Genomic DNA, 11224 nt, shown 5'->3' on the forward strand with positions numbered 1-11224 from the left:
CGTGTCTCTCTTACTGCAGTAAAGTTAGTTTCAAACTTAGACATTTTTGATAGTTCTATGCTATATGTATTGAATGTGACTTCAAAAGGAGAAACAACTACACCCATTTAATCGAGTTGGGAAACAGATTCGGAGTTGGTACAGCGTTTTCTCACTTCGAGTATCTGTGTGACTGAAGCTTTAGTGAGTGTGCGGAAAAAAAGAAAGTGTGAAAGGTTTGACATTTCAGGAAGATCTTGCTGCACAGGAGTTATGAAATGCAAGCCACTCTAACCAGGTGGATATAATTAGAACTTGTCAAGTGACAAGTGAGTGTTTTTTATTTAAAACAATGGGTAATTCCAAAGAGATCCAACTCACTACGTAAATGTCAAAAAACAAAGAACAGGCAGTGGGTCAGGTGATGTTCAAACCAGAAATAACACACATGAATGTAAGGCTTGGTACGTCAGGTGAATATACAGAGCTGAACAAATACTTTACGAGGTGAAAGTGCAGTGAGGGTGCTTATACACTCCAAGGTGTCCATGTTTGTAGGTGGAGGTGCATTGTGAGAAGTGGAGATCGGTGCAGATTCTGGTGTGGACGTGACACTATGCTAAAGCTGTATGTGGTCATTGCACTGTGAATGCTATCTTGCTATGGGCTCATAACCTTATTACAACCTTTCTAGAAGGTGCCTTAGTCCACCACGATCCTCACAGAGCCGGCATCAGATTTAACAGACCTGAACAGGCTTCTGATAACCTTCGTAAGGTGACCTTGGACAGAAACCCTGCAAGGTTGCTCCAAAATTATCCGGCATGAACACCGAGCTTAGCTGATGGATCTGTAATTTGCTCAGTGGCCTTGAAGGGTTTCTGCCCAAGGTCCTATCACAGAGTTTTGGATTGACTCTGCAGCTTTCCATGAAGCAGAACTTTCAGAAGGTTCCGTTGCTGTGTCCTACAGGTAGTCTAGGTAGTGCATGTGCAGGTTCTTACGTGTGTACTTTACCAGTTTGTCTTCTTTTTTTCCTTTTTTTTTTCTTTTTTTTTTTTTTTTACAGATTGTAATAATAATTTAATTACAGTAATTATTAAAAGGAAACCACAAACCTGCTACTACACAATGAAAAGCACTCATCACTCAACAACTTTAGACAATAATAATTATATTATATTTATGTTATGTTATGTTATGAGGCGCACGGTGCCTTTGTGGTTAGCGTGTTTGCCTCACAGGTTGGGGATTCGATTCCCGCTGCTACCCTGTGTGTGTATGTGTGTGTGTGTGTGTGTGTGTGGTTTGCATGTTCTCCCCGTGCTGCGGGGGTTTCCTCCATGTACTCCGGTTTCCTCCTCCAGGCCAAAGACATTTCCTCAGAAGGGAAACCATCCTCATCTGGGTGACAATGGATAGTATATAAATAAGTCCCTTCATTAAATATGCTAATACTACATGCTCAAATAGTGCAGTTGTGTAAACAGGAAGTTCATTACAGTATCTGCATGAAGTCTGTTGTGTTGAACTTCTCCACTGTTCACTGATGGAGATTTGAGTGTAAAACTTTGTGGTAATTGTAGTGCTAAAGCTATCACAGCATCTGCTTTCTAAATGTGTGAAAGCCAACCCAATATATAAGTTTTGAGGTCATTTATGCGATAACATAGTCAGAGATTTTAACTCATTATATTCTAAAAAGGTCTTGTCATGAAAACATGTACCACTTATCCAGATTTTTTATGTTTTTTGCGGATAAAGTAATAGTCATTCGTTCTTCCTTCACTTCACAATTGTCAGTCCTGTCCCTGAATTCGCTATACCGGTTTCCTTTGATCAATTTCAACATGTTTCTCTAAAGGAACTGTGTGATCTGGTTAACCAGATGAAAGTAACGTCCACTTCACTTGATGTTGTTCCCTCTGTGATTATAAAAGCAACTTTTTCTGAAATTGGCCCCAGTATCAAGGTGTTGATAAATTCATCTTTGGATGCTGGGGTGGTCCCGAAGTATTTTAAGCATGCTATTGCTCAACCTTCGCTTAAGAAACAGGGTTTGGATGAAGGTTGCTTTAATAATTATCGGCCTGTCTCTAAGATATTGCTTCTGTCAAAGATGTTAGAGAAAGTTGTGTAGTCACAATTGCTCCTGTTTTTAAATTCAGCTATGCTATTGGAACCTTTACAATCTGGTTTCACTGCTTTTCATAGCACGGAGTCTGCTTTGTTAAAAGTGTCCAGTGACATTTTACTGGCAGTGGATGTTGGAAAAAATACTGTTTTGATGCTGCTAGATCTTACAGCTGCCTTTGATACTGTAGACCATAACATACTTCTTTGGTGCTTAGAGCATCTGTTTGGTATCAAGGGTACCGCCCTACAATGGTTCAGCTCATATCTTAAGGACAGGTCCTTTTCGGTAGCTTTCGGTAATTTCTCCTCATTTTCCGCTCCTATTATTAGTGGTGTACGTCAAGGCTCCATTCTGGGTCCACTTCTATTAGGGCACACGTCTCTTTTCATTTATATGCTGATGATACCCAGTTGTACATACCGTTGAAAGCTGGTGACTCCATTCAGCCATTGTTGGACTGTCTGGACGACAATAAAAAATGTTCATAAAGGCAAGCAGACAAAGTAGAGTGGTCCTGCGGGGCCATGGAGGGACGTATCAGGGGACATGGGTTCTTAATACACTCTTCTCAGAGAGGAATTATTACTATTATCTTTGTCTGTGTGTGTTTTGTTTGTTTGTTTGTTTTTTTTGGGGGGGGGGGGTCCCTTTTGGCTTTGCATAGCGGAAGGAGGAGTCATGACGCAAGCTCCAAAATCCAGCGGACAGCCGGACCTGGAAGACAGAGCGAAAGATAGAGCAGCGCTCGTCCTCTTCCGGATTCCTAAGAGATCCCCCGGACCTGAGACGGATAGCTGCCTCAGCAGCGGCTGGCCCAGATCCACGAGGCTTTGAAACCCAACTCGCTTCAGCTTCCGAGAAGACAGAGAGTCGCGAATGGCGCTACCTTTTGTAGGCATTACAATGCGCAGCCTCTCAAGGCTTCTGTCGCTTACTCCTGTCTAGACACTTCACACAGAAAGTGTGCACTACTCCCCATGATGAAACAGGAGCAAGTCGTAATACACTTTCTGAATTCCCTCACTCATATTTTTCTCTCTCGTTCATTCCCTTATTTTTCTTCTCTTTTTTTGAAAGGGATAGAAAAGTTCTCAGATTTTCAGAAAAGATAGAGATGAAATGAAGCATCTTTTTTCAGTGAGACATGCATGTCTCACTGAAAAACAAAATTAATCCCACAAAATTAATAAGGCTGACGGCGCAGTTCATAGGTGTCGTTCATATATCACGCGATGTGCTTAATTGCCATGTCACCTGATCATGGCAGGCCTATAAATAGGCATGCTTTTACACAAGCTTCAGATGCCGGTCACGTGCGAGGGGCGCTCCCCTAAGTGTTATGCTAAAGGCAACGTGAAGTTCTCTTTGAAAGGGAACAGAGCGACGTCCTCAGCGGAGCAGAAGGGCAGAACTTGGTTGTCCTTGTCAGCAGACTCGGGCATGATATCCCCGGCCTGGCTTGAATGCGGAGTGATGGCTACTGCACAGCCAGTGGGAGGAACAAAGCTAAAGGCGGAGCCTGACGGGGAATGCGACATTCCCTATGATGCTAGAAGGGAGAGTGCCGCTCTCCGCTAGGTCCACAGGGGGAGCGAAGTTCTCCACGAGGTCAGAGGGAAGCTCCAAGATTTCCACAAGGCCAGAGAGGGGAGCGAGGTTCTCCGCGAGGCCAGAGGGAGGAGCGATGCTCTCCGCGAAGCACAAGGGGGAAACGATGCCCTCCGTGGAGCAGGAAGGGGGAGCGACATATGGCATGAAGCAAAGAAAAGGAGCAATGTCTTCAGTGGAACATGGAGGCAGAGCGACGTCCTCAGTGAAGCAGGAAAGTTGAGCGACGTCCTCAGCCGAGCAGGAAGGCAGAGCGACATCCTCAGCTGAGCAGGAAGGCAGAGCGACATCCTCAGCCGAGCAGGTAGGCAAAGTGATGTCCTCAGCCGAGCAGGAAAGCAGAGCGAAGTCCTCAGCCGATCAAGAAGGCAGAGCGAAGTCCTCAGCTGAGCAGAAAGGCAGAGCGAAGTCCTCAGCTGAGCAGGAAGGCAGAGCAACATTCTCAGCAGAGCAGAAAAGTGGAGCGACGTCCTCAGCAGAGCAGAAAAGCCCCGCGATGCCCTCAGTGGAGTAGAAAAGCAGAGCGAGGTCCTCAGCGGAGCAGGAAAACAAAACAAAGCGGAGTACTTGACCATACCGGGACACAGAGAAACATATTCTTCGAAACAGGGTGACTGAGCGGCATCCTCAGTTGAACAGGACTGCTGAGCGTCATCCTCAGACGAGCAGTGAGGCTGAAAGATGTTCTCCGTCGACTCGGCATGCTGGACAAGACCCACAGTGGGGAGGCAGGGTGGGAGATTGTTCCAGTCTGGTTGGAAGGCTCCCACCTCGGCTTCTCTCTCTCTCGTACAGGGACTCTTGGACCCTGAAAAATTCCGCTGCATCCAGATTCATGGTCATACATTCTGTCAAGCTTTCAAGGTTGAGATGGATGCAAGTGCAGAATATCAAAGTTTTAATAAAGAAACAAACAACATACAAAATACACTGTAACTAGAGGCAAGACACTGTGGCAAAGATAAACATAAACTAAAGAACAAAAACACGGCTACAGAGACAAAGGTAAAGAAAGGCAAACGTCAGACAAAAGGTGCAGTGCAAACTGTGGCTATATACATGAGTGCTCAATTAACAGGAACATGATTCAGGTACAGGTGGTCAGGTGACTGTGATGCAGTGGCTGCTGGGAACTGTAGTTCCGATTTCCTTCTCTGATTTCATGACAATTACTAATTACTTTACTTTCAGATTACTTTCAAAACCATCAAACCTACAAAAGAACCTACTGAGTTTTTTCAGTAATTTTATTGTAAATATAGGACATAATCAGAAAAAGTCGGATTTATAATAAAACGTGCCTCGGGTGTGTCACTGTGTGTAGGACGACCAGACCCATAAAATATAAAACTTTTCTAACTAGGCTAATTTGGTGTCACTAGCCGAGGGGAGACACAAATAAGCCATCACTGTATGGGTTTAGCTGCTACAGAGTCATGTAGAGTTCATTATCTTTCCTTCTGCTCTGCTCAGATCATGTTCACGTAAACTGGAACTCATATAGACATTTACACACCCTGTTTTCCTGCTCAGCATCAGAGGATGTTTCAGTTTCAACACCTTCACTGCTTTAAAAAAAACAAATCAGTGTATATCCATTTTCCGCTCACACTGACTGTGAGCTAGCGTTCGGCAGAATTGAGTATGTATTTTCCTCTAAACCCTATCTGATTGGTCTCGCATCCGTTCACTGAAGATATAACATTACAGGCATCTTCTTTTACTGACGTTCAGTTACATAGAGATGAACCGCTCTGTGTGGAGAATTATTCAGGGATAAAGAAAAAATCACCAGGGCTACAGCCCCGAATGCCTGGGCCGGGTTACGCCCCTGCAGCCACGCTAAACCTGATTTATTTTTTAAATGCATTTTACTTCATATTTTTTCTTAACAATAAATTTATAATGCAAGTAACGTCATTTTATTGGTGCCAGTAACTGTAATCAAATTACATAAATTTAAAATGTAATGCGTTACTTTGCATTATCAGAAAAAGTCATTAGATTACAGTAACGCTTTTCTTTGTAACACATTATTCCCAACACTGCACTTATGTATGCACTTACTGCACATGTAATGAGAACATTTATTGTAATCACCAAAACAGTATGATCGTTCAATTTAGTACTTTTAACAATTCAAGATACACATTTCAAATCACCCTTGGTTTTGAATGATTGTTATTGTACTGGAATACAGTGTACACAGTCATCACAATCACTTACATTATCCAACCAATCTGACAAAAGAAATAATATAAACATTTATACAACATGTAAAATATGATCAAAGAACACGTCAAAAGTCACTTATGTAGGAAAACTATTTTTTTTCACAGTATTTTCTCAACATTACTGTGGTTACATTGTGAAAAAATAAATGTAAAACATTTAATGTAAATGGAGGTAATCTCAAATTAATTATCAAGCCTGTCTTCAACATTGTTCAACAATGTTCATCAACATCACAGTGAAATCCTCGTTGTTCATGCACCGTGGGAAAAACCTTCCGGCATGACGAAATCCAGGCTTGACATTGCTCTGCAGTTATGTCATTGCAAGCCTCATCCATGGCTTTAAGAAGGATGACATGCTCATGGGGATGGCGATCATACACCTTCCACCTCCAAGTAGAGAAGAATTCCTCAATTGGGTTGAGGAAAGGGGAGTATGGTGGGAGATATAAGGTCATGAACCGAGGATGAGTCTGAAACCATTCCCGAACCAGCTCTGCATGATGGAAGCTGACACTGTCCCACACAATAACATAACTGATTTACTGTACCATAAAAGTATAGTTTATAGTTAGCAGACTTACTGGTTTTCTTGGCGAAATGTTCTGATGATGGAGCTGACAGCTGATCTTTTGAACACCTCTGTTAACCACATGCTCAACAATTATGGCCCAGACTTCATTTGAAATGACAATACGTTGCCTTCTTCTTACATTCCTCTGATGCCCACCTCTTTGTCTAGGCCCATGCCCACCTCTTTGACTAGGCCCATGCCCACCTCTTTGACTAGGCCCATGCCCACCTCTGTCTAGGCCCATGCCCACCTCTTTGACTAGGCCCATGCCCACCTCTTTGACTAGGCCCATGCCCACCTCTTTGACTAGGCCCATGCCCACCTCTTTGACTAAGCCCATGCCCACCTCTTTGACTAGGCCCATGCCCACCTCTTTGACTAAGCCCATGCCCACCTCTTTGTCTAGGCCCATGCCCACCTCTTTGGCGGGGTCCACGTCTACCTCTTTGGCGGGGTCCATGTCTTCCTCTTTGGCAGGGTCCACGTCTACCTCTCTCTTCCACTCTATCCTGCTCCATGTTTGCCCATTGCAAATGCTCACACACAGTTCTACTTATATGATATTCAATTGTGATCACCAGGTGAAAGAAATTAGTAATACTTGGGTTTTATTATGATTGGTCTATCCTGATTGAAACTACTCTTAAAGCAGTTATTGTAGTTGATACCTTACCAACACACAATGATCAGACCAGTTGAAAATCTATAGACATACTAAATGATTAACTGATTAACCATTAAGTTTAGTTGGATTAAATGATAGACAAATGTATTAAACTGAATGAGAAGAGATGCAAATGAACAGTTTGATAGTAATAGTATTATGAAAGACAGTTACTGTGAATTAAACATTTATATAGCGGAAACACATTATTTCTAGTGAAAGGAATACGTTGTGATTTTGTCTTTTGTACTAACATAATTGAAAATATGCTGAAATGTTTGAAAAAAGTGCATTTTTAATGATCTCTTGTGAGACTAGTATTAAGAGTTTACTACAAATTTACTACAATTGCATTAAACCAATTTTTAAAAACTGTAAAACATGAAGCTGAGGGGAGGGAAAACATGACATTTCCTGCTTACATCCCTCTGAACTAGGGGGGACAGTTGGGGGGGAAAACTACTAAATTAAGGTGTGTGAAGACCCCATTAATACATGCTGAGGGATTAAAAATAAAGATCTATTGAAGTAAATCTAAAACCACAGATTAAGACAGAACACATGAAGACACAGTCCTCCATGTCCACATCATTACTGCACTGCAAACACAATGCCAACTCAACCAAGGACTTTCTGTAAACTTCTGAATTCATTCTGCTGCTACCATCATGAGTTCCATCATCAATAAAGATTAGTGAGAATATTCCAGAAGCAGCCATGCAAGCCATGACACTACCTCCACCATGTTTCACAGATCAGCTTGTATGTTCTGGATCATGAGCAGATCCTTTCTTTCTCCACACTTTGGTCTTTCCATCACTTTGGTAGAGGTTCATTTCGGTTCCAGAACGTTTGTGGATCATCTCTGTATTTCTTTGTGAATTCCAGTCTGGATTTCTGACTCTTACTGCTGATGAGTGGTTTACATCTTGTGGTATGACCTCTATATTTCTGCTCTCTAAGTCTTCTTCAGTGGATTGTGAGACCTTCACCCTGCCCTGTGGAGGATGTTGGTGATGTCACTGACTGTTGTTTTTGGGTTTTTCTTCACAGCTCTCACAATGTTTCTGTTATCAGCTGTTTCTTTTTCAGGACATTCCAGATTATTGTATTGACTATACCCAATGCTAGTGCGATGCCTCTGATAGATTTTCCCTCTTTTCTCAGCTTCAAAATGGCTTGTTTTCTCCCATAGACAGATTCACATGTTCCAATATTTCTAATCACCTGATCATCACTGTGATATATGATTTATAAACGTTGAGGTCTAGAAACATCTGATTTTCGATGAGAAGAACAGCTCTGTCGTAGTGTTATAATCACTGTAACTGTGTGCGCAGTCGCAGGGAAGTTAACTCCAGATGAAGTGTGTGTGGTTTAACCATGTGTTTGTTCATATTATTAATTTAAATCTATGTGTACATGCCAGTTTATCTCCGTCTTAGTGAAATCCTCCTTAATTATAAAACTTTTACTTCCCTACACTTGCTCACAGCTCCGTTCCAAATCCAACAAAATCCTCTTTAATACTGTGTGTGTGTGTTTGTGTGTGTGAGGGAGAGAGATAGAGAGAGAGTGTAAGATGATGACAAGGTGCAGAAACAGTTGAAGGATTCCAAAGATGGACGTTCAACAGGAATCAGATCATGTGCTTCTTCCCCAAACTGTTTCCACAAAGTCTGAAGCACACAGTTGTGTTGAACGTCTCTGTACGCTGTAGCGTTACAGTTTCCCTAAGAACTAAGAGGAACCCAAACACTGTTCCAGCACGACGCAAAGTGCACAAAGCGAGCTCCATGAAGACGTGGTGTGTGAAGGTTGGAAGAAGGTAGAAGATCTTGAGTGTTCTACACAGAACCCTGACCTCAACCCTACAGAAGACCTTTGGAATGAACTGGAGTCTCCTCACATCAACATCAGAACCTGACTTCAACCTCACTAAAGCTCTTGTAGCTGAATGATCACTAATCCCCACAGCCACGCCCCCAAATCTAGTGGAAAGTCTTCCCAGAAGAGTGGAGCTCATTATAACAGTAAAGGGGGAATAAATCTGGAATGAGATGTTCAACAAGGACATATGGGTGTGATGAAAACTTTTCGCCATATAGGTGTATATTGTTCAAATCATTGGCAAATAGCTGTGGTATAAAAGGAGTAAAACACAGGGATTGTGTCCTTCAGTGTAGTGTCCTTAAGTGTAGTGTCCTTAAGTGTAGTCTCTTTCAGTGCAGTGTCCTTCAGAATAATGCCTTCAGTGTAGTGTCCTTCAGTGTAGAGTCTTTCAGTGTAGTGCCCTTCAGTGTAGAGTCTTTCAGTGTAGTGCCCTTCAGTGTAGAGTCTTTCAGTGTGGTGTCCTTCAGTGTAGAGTCCTTCAGTGTAGAGTCTTTCAGTGTAGTGTCCTTCAGTGTAGTGTCCTTCAGTGTAGAGTCTTTCAGTGTAGTGTCCTTCAGTGTAGAGTCTTTCAGTGTAGAGTCTTTCAGTGTAGTGTCCTTCAGTGTAGAGTCTTTCAGTGTAGAGTCTTTCAGTGTAGTGTCCTTCAGTGTAGAGTCTTTCAGTGTAGAGTCTTTCAGTGTAGTGTCCTTCAGTGTAGAGTCTTTCAGTGTAGAGTCTTTCAGTGTAGAGTCTTTCAGTGTAGTGTCCTTCAGTGTAGAGTCTTTCAGTGTAGAGTCTTTCAGTGTAGAGTCTTTCAGTGTAGTGTCCTTCAGTGTAGAGTCTTTCAGTGTAGAGTCTTTCAGTGTAGAGTCTTTCAGTGTAGAGTCTTTCAGTGTAGTGTCCTCAGAGTGACCTGTTGTGTGAGAGTTAAACTGTGATGTGAAGTTGTGACACGTCGAACAAACAACATGAAGAGACACGAAAAGAAATGAAAGAATGAATGAAAAAGGGATTGAGTGTGGAATTTTACTGCAGGCTGTTCTCACACACAAACACACACACACACACACACACACACACATTCACACACACACACACCTGTAGAAATGTAATCACTCTAATGAATGGATTAAAATGAAATCAGATTAATAAATATATAAAAATCATACTGTAATGTTTATTATGTGTTTATTGTAAGCAGATATTTAAATGTGTACAATATAAACATATCACAGTCGCCTTTATTTATATATCACATTTAAAAGACGAGTGTCAGCCAAAGTGCCGTACTTCATCTCGGCTAATTCCAAACAATGAAATAAAAGAGAAATAAAAGGAGATACAAAACGAGAATAAAAGAATAAGTAATAATAAATAAACAGTAAATCACAGGAGAAATAAAAACATTAAAAGACAAAACCACAGATAAAAGACGGGACACAAACCGAAGCCCTGATACTACAGATCTTAAAGACCTCCAGATGCCTGGGAAAATAAATATGTTTAGAGTGGATTTAAAAAGGTCTATATTGAAGGATGTCTTTATGAAAAATGGTAAGCTGTCTCGGATCTCAGAGCTGAAGTGGAAAAGGCCTGCTCAAATCTGAACATCTTCTGTCTGAGGAACGGTAGAACGGAGCTGCTTAGACAATCTTAAAGTTCTGAAGGTATTTTGAAGACAGAGGAGATCAGAGATATAACTGAAAACTTCTAACTTTAAATACAAATAACTAAAGCTTGAACTGTGTTCTGTATTTGACTGGCAGCCAGTGAAGGGAGGCCAAGACAGGAGAGATGCGTTCTGTCTTTTTGGTGCTCTTTTTCACACCATTACCCTTCTGTGTAAACGCTAGAGACTGTTACGTGTGTGAACATCTCAGACCAGCAGTTTCTGAAATACTCCAACATCACCTGAAGTTCCTGGACTGTACTTGCATGAGTTTATACACTGCACTTCTGGGACATGATTGGCTGATTGGATAATTACATGAATGATCAGGTGTTCCTAATAAAGTGGACTGTGTATATATAAAGATGGTATGTAGATAAATATTGTATAAACCATACAAATTATCTAAATTATATCTACAGCAGTTTCTTTTTTCATGAGTGAGTCTTAAAGTTTTAAATAAACTTTAACTCTGTGACTCATTTCT

This window comes from Ictalurus furcatus, chromosome 24, assembly GCF_023375685.1.
Source record: "Ictalurus furcatus strain D&B chromosome 24, Billie_1.0, whole genome shotgun sequence".
Taxonomy (NCBI): domain Eukaryota; kingdom Metazoa; phylum Chordata; class Actinopteri; order Siluriformes; family Ictaluridae; genus Ictalurus; species Ictalurus furcatus.